This window comes from Triticum urartu, chromosome 3, assembly GCF_003073215.2.
Source record: "Triticum urartu cultivar G1812 chromosome 3, Tu2.1, whole genome shotgun sequence".
NCBI classification, from domain to species: Eukaryota; Viridiplantae; Streptophyta; class Magnoliopsida; order Poales; family Poaceae; genus Triticum; species Triticum urartu.
Window position 1 is genome coordinate 553,532,236 of NC_053024.1, and position 16,203 is coordinate 553,548,438.

A 16,203-nucleotide genomic window follows, 5' to 3' on the forward strand; every position below is an offset into this window, starting at 1 on the left:
GTCATTTTGGGAATTTGTCTCGGTTTGTCCGTTTGGGAATTTGCCCAAAACCTGAGCATCTTTTGTCCGTTTGGGAATTTGCATTTGTCTCGGTTTGTCTTTTACATATGTAGCCCTCAAATAAACATATTTATTTATATGCTCAGGTTTGTCTTTTTCATGCTGCCATATGTTCAATGAAATGTCAGAGCTGTTTTTATATATTCTTTTGCACATTTGTAAGCAAGCGACCAATTCATTGGAGGATGTGTTTGCTTACCCGGGAATAGATGGCACAGATTGAAGGGGAACTGCCAGTGGACCCAAGGATCTCACTTTGGCATAAAGTGACTGAAAATATCTTCTAATTGGTGCTACAACACTGCCCATTGAACTTGGTTTCCTACCAGAAATTTGATAGCAGATGAAGCTTCCTCCTTCCTTCTTCAACAATAGAAAGGAAGTCCAATATTTCCATGGCCGATTGCTTCTTTGATCCGTGGCCTACTCTCCTTGCTTAGCGGCAAAGCAACCGACCATGGATGACGCCTCTGGGTCGTATGTCCTGATGTCGTATGGCTTTGCGATGATCTCCACAGCATGCAACTCTTCCTTCATGAGATGGAGGTTTGGAGCATTAAGGGCAGTGTGGCCAGAGAAGCATGGATCGACCAGACGAGGGACATCGTGTCCGGCTCGGAGGACACTGTCGACATCTTCGACGCCAGCGAAGTACAAGGAAGTTGTGTTCTTAGTAAGATGAGACCGATGCATGATGTCAGGGTGATACGTCTCAAATATATCTATAATTTTTTTATTATTACATACTATTATATTATCATTTTTATATGCTTGGTATAGCCTTTTATATTATTTTCTAGACTAACCTATTAGTTTAGTGCCTAGTGCTAGTTCATGTTTTTTATTTGTTTTTTGTTTCGCAGGAAATCAATATCTACGAAGGACAAAATATGTTGCCAATTTAATATGATTTTTTTGGACAACAAGAAACACATGAAGCTTCGGGAGAGATCGAGACGAGCATCAAGGGGCTCACATAGACAGGTGGCGCAACCAGGGATGACTGTGCCCCTTGCCCATGTGGGGCCCATAGGCACTGGATTTACTTGATTCCACCGCTATAATTCCCTATAAATACCGAAACCATCCATTGTACCTCAAGAAGAAATTTATCGCCGCCTTAAGCCACTATTCCAAGGAGATCCCATCTGGAGGCCTCTTCCGGGGCCCTACCGGAGGGGGAAGCCATTGCTGGATCCATCTCCATCAATCTTGCTGCCTCCATGACCATATGTGAGTAGTTCCCTTAGGACCTATGGGTCCATAGTAGCTAGATGGTTGTCTCTCTTTTTGGATCTTCAATACCATGTTCTCGTTCTTGATGGAGATCAATTTGATGTAATCGATGGTGTGTTTATTGGGGTATGGTGAACTGTCACTTTATGATCAGATTGTTCTGGAATCAATTTAATCTATTTCGTTTTGGTTACTGCATAATTAAATAGCTTTGTATGCTCTCTGACCTGTCTATCTTCTTTGGCCAAGTTTGATTGATTTATCTTCAGAGGAAGTTGTGCTTTGTAGTGGGTTAAATCTTACGGTGCTCTAACCCAATGAAAAAGAGCCAAGACACGTATTGCATTGTTGCCACTAAGGATAAATTGACTGGGTTTAGTCATATTGATTGACTTCTTCATGTCTACATTACGTCATCTATCTTATTGCAATACTCTGTTTCTTGCAAACTTAATACCCTGAGATGCATGCTGGATAGCGGTTTTCGGGTGGAAGTAGTTGAAGCAGTTAGATTCACGGTCTAGGTGGGGTATTAGCGATGAAGATTGCCTCCCCAATGGTTTCCCCCTCCGGCAGAGTACCGGAAAAGGTCTCCAGATGGGATCGCAGAAGAACAGAGTCTTGCGGCGGTGATAATATTGTTTTTGGACCTCCCTTGAGGGTTTCTGGATATATAGAAGTTTATAGCGCTAGAATTAGGTCAAACGGATCCAAAGGGGGCCCACAAGGCACCCGGGCGCACCCCCTGCCTTGTCGCTCCCTTGTGAGTCTTTTGGCCTCCTCCCAAAGCTTCTAGAGTCTCTTTTTGTCCAGAAAAAATCATCAAAAAGTTTCATCGTGTTAGGACTTCATTAGTCTGGATTTTTTGAAAAACCAAAAACATGTAGAAAATAGGAACTGACACTGGGCATTGAGTTGATAGGTTAGTCCATAAAAATGATATAAAATGGCATATAAAGCATACAAGATTGATAATATAATAGCATGAAACAATAAAAAATTATAGATACATTGGAGATGTATCAACCCTCTTAGGGGCAGCCCCCTCCATGTGGTTCGGCCTAGGTGAGGGGGCCCTTTTTGGGGCAAGCTCCCCCTTTTTTGTGGGGCAATGTTGGTGGGGGGGGGGGCAGCCACCTCCTTGCCTCCCCACTCCTTCTCATATAAATAGAGGAGGAAGGGAGCCCTCCAAACTCCACCCCAAGTTGATCCATGCAATGATCCTCCTTCTCTGTCTAGCTACTATACGAGATAGTTTAGTAGTGGCGAAGCGCTGCTGGATCGGTGACACCGCATGTGTGCAACCCGGTAGAGAAATCGTACATTCAATCTTATGTTCAAGGAAGGAAAACTATCACCATTGGGAGGTTGTTAAGTCCTAGCTGCGGAAATCTACATCGACAATCGTCACCAACTCTTCTTCCTCTGTTGCTAAAAGTTGGTAATGATCAGATCAAACCCTGTATGCATCTTCATAGTGGTCCTGGGCTAGTGCGTAGGACAATTTTTATTGTTTTTTGTTGCGTATCCCTACAAATAAATTATCACATTTATTGATGTGATTTTATCACCGTTTTCTGGCATTCCTTACTTAAACTCCCAAATGCGTACGAAAACAGCATCCTAGTGAAAACAGATAAAAAGAAATGCACGAACGCGATAAAATCTGACAAAGCCTACTTCGTAGGCATAAAACATCACAAAATGACTCATCAGCATCTACCACCTTGGTATTCTGTTCCTCGCGGCATGGTCTGCCATCTTCATCGCTCTATCTATGGCCTTAAGCAAGCCCCCGTGTCTGGTTTGAGTGTTTTGCCTCTGTGGTGACTGCCGCTAGTTTTTCAACCAGTGCTCATGATCCTATGATGCGTGTCCATCTTTCTATTCATCGTCGAAATCTTCTTCTACATGTTGATGACATGATCATCACTGGAGATGACCCTGAGTACATCACCTTTGTTAATACATGTCTTAGTGATCGGTTTCCTATGTCTGATGTTGGTCCTCTTCGCTACTTTCTTGGAACTCAGGTTACTCTACCTCTAATGTCTTCTTTATTTACCAAGATAAGTATATCCACGATGTTCTTACTCGTGATGTTGATACTCCTATGGAGCTCAATGTGCTGGGGAACATAGTAATTTCAAAAAATTCCTATGCACACGCAAGATCATGGTGATGCATAGCAACGAGAGGGGAGAGTGTCGTCCACGTACCCTCACAGACCGTTAAGCTGAAGCGTTATAACAACGCGGTCGATGTAGTCGTACGTCTTCACGATCGACCGATCCTCAGTACCGAACGTACGACACCTCCGCGTTCAGCACACATTCAGCACACGTTCAGCTCGGTGCCGTCCTGCGAACTCACGATCCAGTAGAGCTCGAGGGAGAGTTTCGTCAGCACGACGGCATGGTGACGATGTTGTTGAAGCTACCGTCGCAGGGCTCCGCGTAATCACCGCTACAATATAACCGAGGTGGATTATGGTGGAGGGGGGCACCGCACACGGCTAAGAGATCAACAGATCAATTGTTGTGTCTCTAAGGGTGCCCCCTCCCTGTATATAAAGGAGGGAGAGGAGGAGGGGGCGGCCAAGGAGGAGGAGGCGCGCCCAAGGGGGGCAATCCTACTCCAAGTAGGATTCCCCCTTCTTTCCTAGTCCTAGTAAGAGAGGGGAAGGAAGGGGAGGAGAAGAAGAAGGAAAGGGGGCCACCCCCTAGTCCAATTTGGTTTGGGCTACGGGGGCCGTGCGCCCCTAGCTGGCCGCCTCTCCTCTTCCTCCACTTGGGCCCATAAGGCCCAACAACCCCCCGGGAGGTTCCGGTAACCTCCCGGTTCTCCGGTATTTATCTGATAACCCTCGGAACACGTCCGGTGTCTGAATATAACCTTCCAATATATTGATCTTTACATCTCAACCATTTTGAGACTCCTCGTCATGTCCGTGATCACATCCGGGACTCCAAACTACCTTCGGTACATCAAAACACAAAAACTCATAATACCGATCGTCACAGAACTTTAAGCATGCGGACCCTACGGGTTCGAGAACTATGTAGACATGACCGAGACATGTCTCCAGTCAATAACCAATAGCGGAACCTGGATGCTCATATTGGTTCCTACATATTCTACGAAGATCTTTATTGGTCAAACCGCATAACAACATACGTTGTTCCCTTTGTCATCGGTATGTTACTTACCCAAGATTCGATCGTCGGTGTCTCAATACCTAGTTCAATCTCGTTATCGGCAAGTCTCTTTACTCGTTCCATAATGCAACATCCCGCAACTAACTCATTAGTCACATTGCTTGCAAGGCTTATAGTGATGTGCATTACCGAGAGGGCCCAGAGATACCTCTCTGACAATCGGAGTGACAAATTCTACTATTGATCTATGCCAACTCCACGAACACCATCAGAGACACCTGTAGAGCACCTTTATAATCACCCAATTACGTTGTGACGTTTGGTAGCACACAAAGTGTTCCTCCGGTAATCGAGAGTTGCATAATCTCATAGTCATAGGAACATGTATAAGTCATGAAGAAACCAATAGCAGTAAACTAAAACGATCAAGTGCTAAGCTAACGGAATGGGTCAAGTCAATCACATCATTCTCCTAATGATGTGATCCCGTTGATCAAATAACAACTCATTTCTATGGCTAGGAAACTTAACCATATTTGATCAATGAGCTAGTCAAGTAGAGGCATACTAGTGACACTATGTTTGTCTATGTATTCACACATGTATTATGTTTCCGGTTAATACAATTCTAGCATGAATAATAAACATTTATCATGAAATAAGGAAATAAACAATAACTTTATTATTGCCTCTAGGGCATATTTCCTTCAGTCTCCCACTTGCACTAGAGTCAATAATCTAGATTACACAGTAATGATTCTAACACCCATGGAGCCTTGGTGTTGATCATGTTTTGCTCGTGAGAGAGGCTTAGTCAACGGGTCTGCAACATTAAAATCCGTATGTATCTTGCAAATCTCTATGTCTCCCACCTGGACTTGATCCCAGATGGAATTGAAGCGTCTCTTGATGTGCTTGGTTCTCTTGTGAAATATGGATTCCTTTGCCAAGGCAATTGCACCAGTATTGTCACAAAACATTTTCATTGGACCCGATGCACTAGGTATGACACCTAGATCGGATATGAACTCCTTCATTTGCTTCTTCCGAAGTAGCTATGTACTCCGCTTCACACATAGATCCCGCCACGACGCTTTGTTTAGAACTGCTCCAACTGACAGCTCCACCGTTCAATATAAACACGTATCCGGTTTGCGATTTAGAATCGTCCGGATCGGTGTCAAAGCTTGCATCGACGTAACCATTTACGACGAGCTCTTTGTCACCTCCATAAACGAGAAATATATCCTTAGTCCTTTTCAGGTATTTCAGGATGTTCTTGACCGCTGTCCAGTGATCCAATCCTGGATTACTTTGGTACCTCCCTGCTAAACTAATAGAAAGGCACACATCAGGTCTGGTACACAACATTGCATACATGATAGAGCCTATGGCTGAAGCATAGGGAACACTTTTCATTTTCTCTCTATCTTCTGCAGTGGTCGGGCATTGAGTCTTACTCAACTTCACACCTTGTAACACAGGCAAGAACCCTTTCTTAGCTTGATCCATTTTGAACTTCTTCAAAACTTTATCAAGGTATGTGCTTTGTGAAAGTCCAATTAAGCATCTTGATCTATCTCTACAAATCTTGATGCCCAATATATAAGCAACTTCACCGAGGTCTTTCATTGAAAAACTCTTATTCAAGTATCCTTTTATGCTATACAGAATTCTGTATCATTTCCAATCAACAATATGTTATCCACATATAATATTAGAAATGCTACAGAACTCCAACTCACTTTCTTGTAAATACAGGCTTCTCCAAAAGTCTGTATAAAACCATATGCTTTGATCACACTATCAAAACGTTTATTCCAACTCCGAGAGGCTTGCACTAGTCCATAAATGGATCGCTGGAGCTTGCACACTTTGTTAGTACCCTTTGGATCAATAAAACCTTCAGGTTGCATCATATACAACTCTTCTTCCAGAAATCCATTCAGGAATGCAGTCTTTACATCCATTTGCCAAATTTCATAATCATAAAATGCGGCAATTGCTAACATGATTCGGACGGACTTAAGCATCACTACCGGTGAGAAGGTCTCATCGTAGTCAACTCCTTGAACTTGTCGAAAACTTTTTGCAACAAGTCGAGCTTTGTAGACAGTAACATTACCGTCCGCGCCAGTCTTCTTCTTGAAGATCCATTTATTCTCGATGGTTTGCCAATCATCGGGCAAGTCAACCAAAGTCCACACTTTGTTCTCATACATGGATCCCATCTCAAATTTCATGGCTTCAAGCCATTTTGCGGAATCTAGGCTCATCATCGCTTCCTCATAGTTCGTAGGTTCGTCATGGTCAAGTAACATGACCTCCAGAACATGATTACCGTACCACTCTAGTGCGGATCTTACCCTGGTTGACCTACGAGGTTTAGTAGTAACTTGATCTGAAGTTTCATGATCATCATCATTAGCTTCCTCACTAATTGGTGTAGGTGTCATAGGAACCGGTTTCTGTGATGAACTACTCTCCAATAAGGGAGAAGGTACAGTTACCTCATCAAGTTCTACTTTCCTCCCACTCACTTCTTTCGAGAGAAACTCCTTTTCTAGAAAGGATCCATTCTTAGCAACAAATGTCATGCCTTCGGATCTGTGATAGAAGGTGTACCCAACAGTCTCCTTTGGGTATCCTATGAAGACACATTTCTCTGATTTGGGTTCGAGCTTATCAGGTTGAAGCTTTTTCACATTAGCATCGCAACCCCAAACTTTAAGAAACGACAACTTTGGTTTCTTGCCAAACCATAGTTCATAAGGTGTTGTCTCAATGGATTTTGATGGTGCCCTATTTAACGTGAATGCAGCCGTCTCTAAAGCATAATCCCAAAACGATAGCGGTAAATCAGTAAGAGACATCATAGATCGCACCATATCTAGTAAAGTGCGATTACGACGTTCAAGACACACCATTACGCTGTGGTGTTCCGGGTGGCGTGAGGTGCAAAACTATTCCACATTGTTTCAAAATGTAGACCAAACTCGTAACTCAAATATTCTCCTCCACGATCAAATCGTAGAAATTTTATTTTCTTGTTACGATGATTCTCCACTTCACTCTGAAATTCTTTGAACTTTTCAAATGTTTCAGACTTATGTTTCATTAAGTAGATATACCCATATCTTCTTAAATCATCTGTGAAGGTGAGAAAATAACGATACCCGCCGCGAGCCTCAATATTCATCGGACCACATACATCAGTACGTATGATTTCCACAAGTCTGTTGCTCGCTCCATTGTTCCAGAGAACGGCGTTTTAGTCATCTTGCCCATGAGGCATGGTTCGCAAGTACCAAGTGATTCATAATCAAGTGATTCCAGAAGTCCATCAGTATGGAGTTTCTTCATGTGCTTTACACCAATATGACCCAAACGGAAGTGCCACAAATAAGTTGCACTATCATTATCAACTCTGCATCTTTTGGCTTCAACATTATGAATATGTGTATCACTACTATCGAGATTCAACACAAATAGACCACTCTTCAAGGGTGCATGACCATACAAGATATTACTCATATAAATAGAACAACCATTATTCTCAGATTTAAATGAATAACCGTCTCGCATCAAACAAGATCCAGATATATTGTTCATGCTTAACGCTGGCACCAAATAACAATTATTCAGGTCTAAAACTAATCCTGAAGGTAGATGTAGAGGTAGCGTGCCGACGGCGATCACATAGACTTTGGAACCATTTCCCACGCGGATCGTCACCTCATCCTTAGCCAGTCTTCACTTAATCCATAGTCCCTATTTCGAGTTGCAAATATTAGCAACAGAACCAGTATCAAATACCCAGGTGCTACTGCGAGCTCTAGTAAGGTACACATCAATAACATGTATATCACATATACCTTTGTTCACCTTGCCATCCTTCTTATTCGCCAAATACTTGGGGCAGTTCCGCTTCCAGTGACCAGTCACTTTGCAGTAAAAGCACTCAGTCTCGGGCTTAGGTCCAGACTTGGGTTTCTTCTCTTGAGCAGCAACTTGTTTGCCGTTCTTCTTGAAGTTCCCTTTCTTCTTCCCTTTACCATTTTCTTGAAACCGGTGGTCTTGTTGACCATCAACACTTGATGCTCCTTCTTGATTTCTACCTCCTGAAGGAAATATGCCCTAGAGGCAATAATAAAGTTATTATTTATTTCCTTATATCATGATAAATGTTTATTATTCATGCTAGAATTGTATTAACCGGAAACATGATACATGTGTGAATACATAGACAAACAGAGTGTCACTAGTATGCCTCTACTTGACTAGCTCGTTTATCAAAGATGGTTATGTTTCCTAGCCATAGACATGAGTTGTCATTTGATTAACGGGATCACATCATTAGGAAAATGATGTGATTGACTTGACCCATTCCGTTAGCTTAGCACTTGATCATTTAGTTTGTTGCTACTTCTTTCTTCATGACTTATACATGTTCCTATGACTATGACATTATGGAACTCCCGTTTACCGAAGGAACACTTTGTGTGCTACCAAAAGTCACAACGTAACTGGGTGATTATAAAGGTGCTCTACAGGTGTCTCCGAAGATACTTGTTGAGTTGGCGTATTTCGAGATTAGGATTTGTCACTCCGATTGTCGGAGAGGTATCTTTGGGACCACTCGATAATGCACATCACTATAAGCCTTGCAAGCATTGTAACTAATGAGTTAGTTGCAAGATGATGTATTAAGGAACAAGTAAAGAGACTTGCCAGTAACGAGATTGAACTAGGTATTGAGATATCGACGATCGAATCTCGGGCAAGTAACATACCGATGACAAAGGGAACAACGTATGTTGTTATGCGGTTTGACCGATAAAGATCTTCGTAGAATATCGATACGTCTCCGTCGTATCTACTTTTCCAAACACTTTTGCTCTTGTTTTGGACTCTAACTTGTATTATTTGAACGGAACTAACCCGGACTGACGCTGTTTTCAGCAGAATTGCCATGATGTTGTTTTATGTGCAGAAAACAAAAGTTCTCGGAATGACCTGAAACTCCACGGAATATCTTACAATAAATAATAAAAAATCCTCGCCAAAGATGAAGACCAGGGGGCCCACACCCTGTCCACGAGGGTGGGGGGCGCCCCCCTAGGGCGCGTCCCCTACCTCGTGGCCCCCCTGGAGACCTCCCGACTCCAACTCCAACTCTATATATCTGCTTTCGGGGAGAAAAAATAGGAGAGCAGATTTCATCGCGTTTTACGATACGGAGCCACCGCCAAGCCCTAAAACCTCTCGGGAGGGCTGATCTAGAGTCCGTTCGGGGCTCCGGAGAGGGGGATTCGTCGCCGTCGTCATCATCAACCATCCTCCATCACCAATTTCATGATGCTCACCGCCGTGCGTGAGTAATTCCATCGTAGGCTTGCTGGACGGTGATGGGTTGGATGAGATTTACCATGTAATCGAGTTAGTTTTGTTAGGGTTTGATCCCTAGTACCCACCATGTTCTGAGATTGATGTTGCTATGACTTTGCTATGCTTAATGCTTGTCACTAGGGCCCGAGTGCCATGATTTCAGATTTGAACCTATTATGTTTTCATCAATATATGAGAGTTCTTGATCCTATCTTGCAAATCTATAGTCACCTATTATGTGTTATGATCCGTTAACCCCGAAGTGACAATAATCGGGATACTTACCGGTGATGACCGTAGTTTGAGGAGTTCATGTATTCACTATGTGCTAATGCTTTGTTCCGGTTCTCTATTAAAAGGAGGCCTTAATATCCCTTAGTTTCCATTAGGACCCCGCTGCCACGGGGGGGTAGGACAAAAGATGTCATGCAAGTTCTTTTCCATAAGCACATATGACTATATTCGGAATACATGCCTACATTACATTGATGAATTGGAGCTAGTTCTGTGTCACCCTATGTTATGACTGTTACATGATGAACCACATCCGGCATAATTATCCATCACTGATCCGATGCCTACGAGCTTTCCATATACTGGTTTACGCTTATTTACTTTCCCGTTTCTATTGTTACAATCACTACATAATACCAAAAATATTACTCTGATTTCATTACTCTTTTGTTACCGTTACCACCACTATCGTATTACTTTGCTACTAAACACTCTGCTGCAGATACTAAGTTTCCAGGTGTGGTTGAATTGACAACTCAGCTGCTAATACTTGAGAATATTCTTTGGCTCCCCTTGTGTCGAATCAATAAATTTGGGTTGAATACTCTACCCTCGAAAGCTGTTGCGATCCCCTATACTTGTGGGTTATCAAGACTAATTTCTGGCGCCGTTGCCGGGGAGCATAGCTCTATTCTTTGAGTCACTTGGGATTTATATCTGTTGGACACTATGAAGAATTTGAAAGACGCTAAGACAACATTTATCCCTCAACTACGAGGGGAGGTAAGGAACTGCCATCTAGCTCTGCACTTGATTTACCTTCTGTTATGAGTAAGCTTGCGTCACCTAAACCTGCTTGTGCTATTCGTTCTGATATGTCGCATGTTATTGATGATGCTACTTCTGCTATACATGATACTTATGATGAAACTACTTCTATGCTTGATACTACTGTGCCACTTGGTGATTTTCTCGAGGAATGACTTGCTAGGGCTAGAGAGAATGAAAATATTGAATCCGATTATGATGATGAAAGTGATGATGAAGAATCACTTGTTATTCCTGAGGGTTATTTATTTGACCAAGAAGCTTCTTTAGTTATTTTATCTTGCAAAGATAGGTATGAACTCAAAAGGTTATTAGCTAAATGGAATAAGCAATCTCTAAATGCTAGGATGAAACCTGACCCTGCTTTTGCTACTTCACCTATCTGTGTTACTGATAAGGATTATGAATTCTCTGTTGATCCTGATATAATTACTTTGGTTGAATCTGATCCTTTTCATGGCTATGAATCTAAAACTGTTGTGGCACATCTTACTAAATTAAATGATATAGCCACCCTGTTCAGTAATGACGAGAGATCTTGCTACTTTTATATCCTCAAAATATTTCCGTTCTCATTAAAGGGTGATGCTAAAATATGGTTTAATTCTCTTGATCCTGGTTGTGTGCGTAGCCCCCATGATATAATTTACTACTTCTTTGCTAAATATTTCCCTTCTCATAAGAAACAAGCTGCTTTAAAGGAAATATACAATTTTGTGCAAATTAAAGAAGAGAGTCTCCCACAAGCTTGGGGGAGGCTTCTCAAGTTACTTAATGCTTTGCCTGATCATCCTCTTAAGAAAAATTAAATACTTGATATTTTTTACAATGGACTAACCGATGCTTCCAGAGATTACCTGGATAGTTGTGCTAGTTCTCTTTTCAGGGAAAGAACACCGGATGAAGCTGAAATCTTATTGAATAATATGTTGACAAATGAAAATAATTGGGCACCTCCTGAGCCAGCTCCTGAGCCAGCTCTTGCTCCAATTAATGATCCTATTCCTAAACCAACTCTGAAGAAGAGGGGTGTTCTATTTCTCAGCCCCGAAGATATGTAAGAGGCAAAGAAATCTATGAAAGAAAAAGGTATTAAAGCTGAAGATGTTAAGAATTTACCTCCTATTGAAGAAATACATGGTCTTAATTTACCGCCTGCCGAAGAAACATATGATCTTGATCCTTTACTTATTGAAGAACCTCCAGACCTCGATAACCCGACACAGGTAGTAAAGGTAAATTCTCTCTATAGATATGATAGAGCTGAAATCCCTCCTACTAAAATTGCTAGTCAGTGCTTGGATGAGTTTGATAATTTTATGTTTAAGCAAGAAGACTTTCATGCTTATTTTGGTAGACAATTAAAACAAGATGCTGATATGATTAAATACTTGGGTGATTATATGGCTAATATTAGAGGTGAACTTAAACTTGTTAGCAAACATGCTTCTATGGTTACCACTCAAGTAGAACAAGTACTTAAAACTCAAAAGGAATTGCTCAATGAGATGAATAGTAAGAAATATAATTATGCGGTTAAAGTGGCTACTAGAACTGGTAGAATGACCCAGGAACCTTTGTATCCTGAAGGCCACCCTAAGAGAATTCAGCAAGATTCTCAGAGAAATAATATTGATGCACCTAGTTCTTCTAAAAAGAAGAAAAAGAAAAATGATAGAACTGTGCAAACTTCTAGTGAACCTATTGCTGAACCACCTGATAATCAAAATGATATCTCTATGTCTGATGCTGAAACACAATCTGGCAATGAACATGAACCTAATGAAAATGTTAATGATGATGTTCATAATAATGTTCAACCTAGTAATGATAATGATGTAGAAATTGAACCTACTGTTGATCTTGATAACCCACAATCAAAGAATCAACGTTATGACAAGAAAGACTTTGTTGCTAGGAAACATGGTAAAGAAAGAGAACCTTGGGTTCAGAAACCCATGCCTTTTCTTCCCAAACCATCCAAGAAAAAGGATGATGAGGATTTTGAGCGCTTTGCTGAAATGATTAGACCTGTCTTTTTGCGTATGAGATTGACTGATATGCTCAAAATGAATCCTTATGCTAAGTACATGAAAGATATTGTTACAAATAAAAAAATATACCAAAAGCTGAAATTTCCACCATGCTTGCTAATTATACTTTTAAGGGTGGAATATCAAAGAAACTTGGAGATCTAGGAGTACCTACTATACCATGCTCCATTAAAAGAAACTATGTTAAAACTGCTTTATGTGATCTTGGAGCCGGTGTTAGTGTTATGCCTCTCTCTTTATATCGTAGAATTGACTTGAATAAGTTGACACCTACTGAAATATCTTTGCAAATGGCTGATAAATCGACTGCTATACCTGTCGGCATTTGTGAGGATGTGCCTGTTGTGGTTGCAAACGTTACTTTTTTAGCGGACTTTGTTATTCTTGATATTCCCGAGGACGATAGTATGTCTATTATTCTTGGAAGACCTTTTCTTAATACTGTAGGGGCTGTTATTGATTGCAACAAAGGCAATGTCACTTTTCATGTTAATGGTAATGAGCATACGGTACACTTTCCGAGGAAACAACCTCAAGTTCATAGTATCAATTCTATCAGAAAAAATCCATCGATTATATTTGGAGGTTTTGAATTTCCTCTTCCTACTGTCAAGAAGAAATATGATATACTTATTATTGGGGATGTGCATATCCCCGTTGAGGTAACCTAGTGTTATTCGAAATTTCTCCGGTTTCATGTTAATCGGAATGAGTTTGTTAACAAGACTTGATCAACCTTGTTAGTGGATTCCTTTTGATGAGCATGAGATGGATGAAACTAGAAGCACAACCTTTTGTACCCTCTCTATACTTTCTGTTATTTAGTTGAAATAAAGTAAAAATAAATAATTTTCTGTCTGTTATCTGATTATCCGTGCAATATAAAAATACCTCGAAAATAAAAGTTCTCCAAATGCCCTAAAAATTAAATATGCTTTTTTAGAATATTTGAGGATTTATGGAACAAAGAACACACCAGGGGGCCAACCACCTTGCCACGAGGGTGGAGGGTGCGCCCCCTGCCTCATGGGCCCACGGTGGCCCTCCTCCACTTATTCCTGCACCCATCCTCTTCTTCTTCCTCCCACAAACACGAAAAACCAACTCAAGCATGAGTTCCAGCCCTCTTTGCTGCCATTTTCGATCTCCTTGCTCAAAGCACCTCTCACAAAACTGCTTGGGGAGATTGTTCCTTGGTATGTGACTCCTCCATTGGTCTAATTAGTTTTTGTTCTAGTGCTTTATTCATTGCAAATTTTTGCTGCTTAGGTGACCCTATTCTTGAGCTTGCATGTCAAATTTATATGGTCAAAAGTAGTTTTGATGCATGATATAGGCCCTAGGCACTTGTAGGAGTGGTTGCTATCAATATTATTGAGTTTGGTTTACTTTTATTTTGAAGTTACTAAAAATTTCAAAAAAATTCAGAAAATGATGAGGAGATAATTGAGGGGCTCATCGAGCCAAAGCTCGAAGGAAAAGGCACCAAAGCCTAAGTATAATTTGCCGCGCACCGCGGAGGTTCGGGCGTGTGAATGGCATTCCGAGGATTTCTTGAGAGCAGCTGGGATTTATGAAGATTTTCATGAATTGGCTCATAATGCAGGCCTCACCGCTTTCCTCCACGACCAATGCGATCAGTATCTCTTACTCACAAATACCTTTGTGCAAAACTTTCATTTTCATTCTAGGAACTCACCACCTACGGTGGAGTTTCGTTTATATGATGAGCATAAGGAGATGTCACCTTATGATTTTTGTCAGATTTGTTTAGTCCCTTTTGAGGGCAAGACAGAAGAACCACATCGTGATGATGTGGAGGGATTTATTGATACTATCACTGTAGGGGAAACTAGGAAGGTTTCCGATGCACGAATCACTAGCATACATTTTCCTGTCTTACGTTACTTTGCATTATTTGCTAGTTGTTGCTTAATTGGTCGCGGAAACTGTGGAAACCTTAGTATGCCTGATATTATTATTTTGCTCCAAGGTTTATACAGTGATAACACTTTTAGTATGGGCGGTATTATTGCTAAACGGTTAAGTCTGAACCGTACAAAGGGCCCCATCTTTGGAGGCATCTATGCTACATGCCTAGCTGCACATTTTAACATACCTATTAGGCATGCTGGGAAGGAAGAAAAAGTGCTGCCTCGTGTTTATCTAGATTATAAAAGTATGGTGGCACATGATTTTATTATTAAGAATAGGGCAGGAGAGCTTAAATATCAATTGTTCTTTAATAAACATCATCCTGAGACTATTACCTTGCCTGCTCCTTCTTTGTTTGATTTGACTATATGCACGTACCTTGTTCCGTTGACGGCTATCCACGCCTACCGGAACCCTGCACTAGCCGAGGAGCCAGAACCGGAACCACAATTTGATCCTTCACGACAGTCTAACTATCAGTGGGATCCGGAGATGATTGCCAACCAGTGGCAATCGGAGCCTTCTTCTTCCTCATAACAGTATGACCCCAACAACTATTATTATGGATATCAGCCAGGCCAGCCATGGCCATAAACCAACTTAGGCCAAAAGCCTAAGCTTGGGGGAGTACGTATTTCTCACCGACATTATATTTATGTTCACACACACTCATTGCTAGATGTCGGTGCTCATACTTTTTCATTGTATCATCCATGCTAGTTTATTTCTTTTATGCTTTCTTCTTGTGTGTTTGATAAACCTTAAGAAAAACCAAAAAATTAGTAGTAGTTTACTTTTCTTGCTGTAGTAATAATTAAAAAGAAAACCCAAAAATATTTCCCGTTCTTCTTTTGCTTGTTGGGAGCTTTCCCGTGTAAATAGTTTTATTTCTTTTCTTTTCTTTGGGGGTCAGTAGGAGAAGACCATGATTAAATTGTTGAAGTGGCTCTTATATGCTTTATTGTTGATTTAACCAAGATCCCATATTGCTTTGTCTTCTCCTGTTTATTGAATGCTTGCAGATTCCAGCTTAGTCCAATGCACGTGCACTCTTATTATTATTCACATCGTTCGGTCGTGCAAGTGAAAGGAAATTATGATGATATATGATGGACTGACTGAGATGAGAAAAGCTGGTACGAACTCGACCTCTTTTGTTTTTGTAAATATGATGAGTTCATCGTTCTTGATTCAGCTTGTTATGAATAAACATGTTCGCAATGACAATTAGAGATCATAGTTGCTTGTGCCATGCTTGATTAGCTATGAGTTATAATGGTTTATCTTGCGTGCCAACATGCTATTGAGAT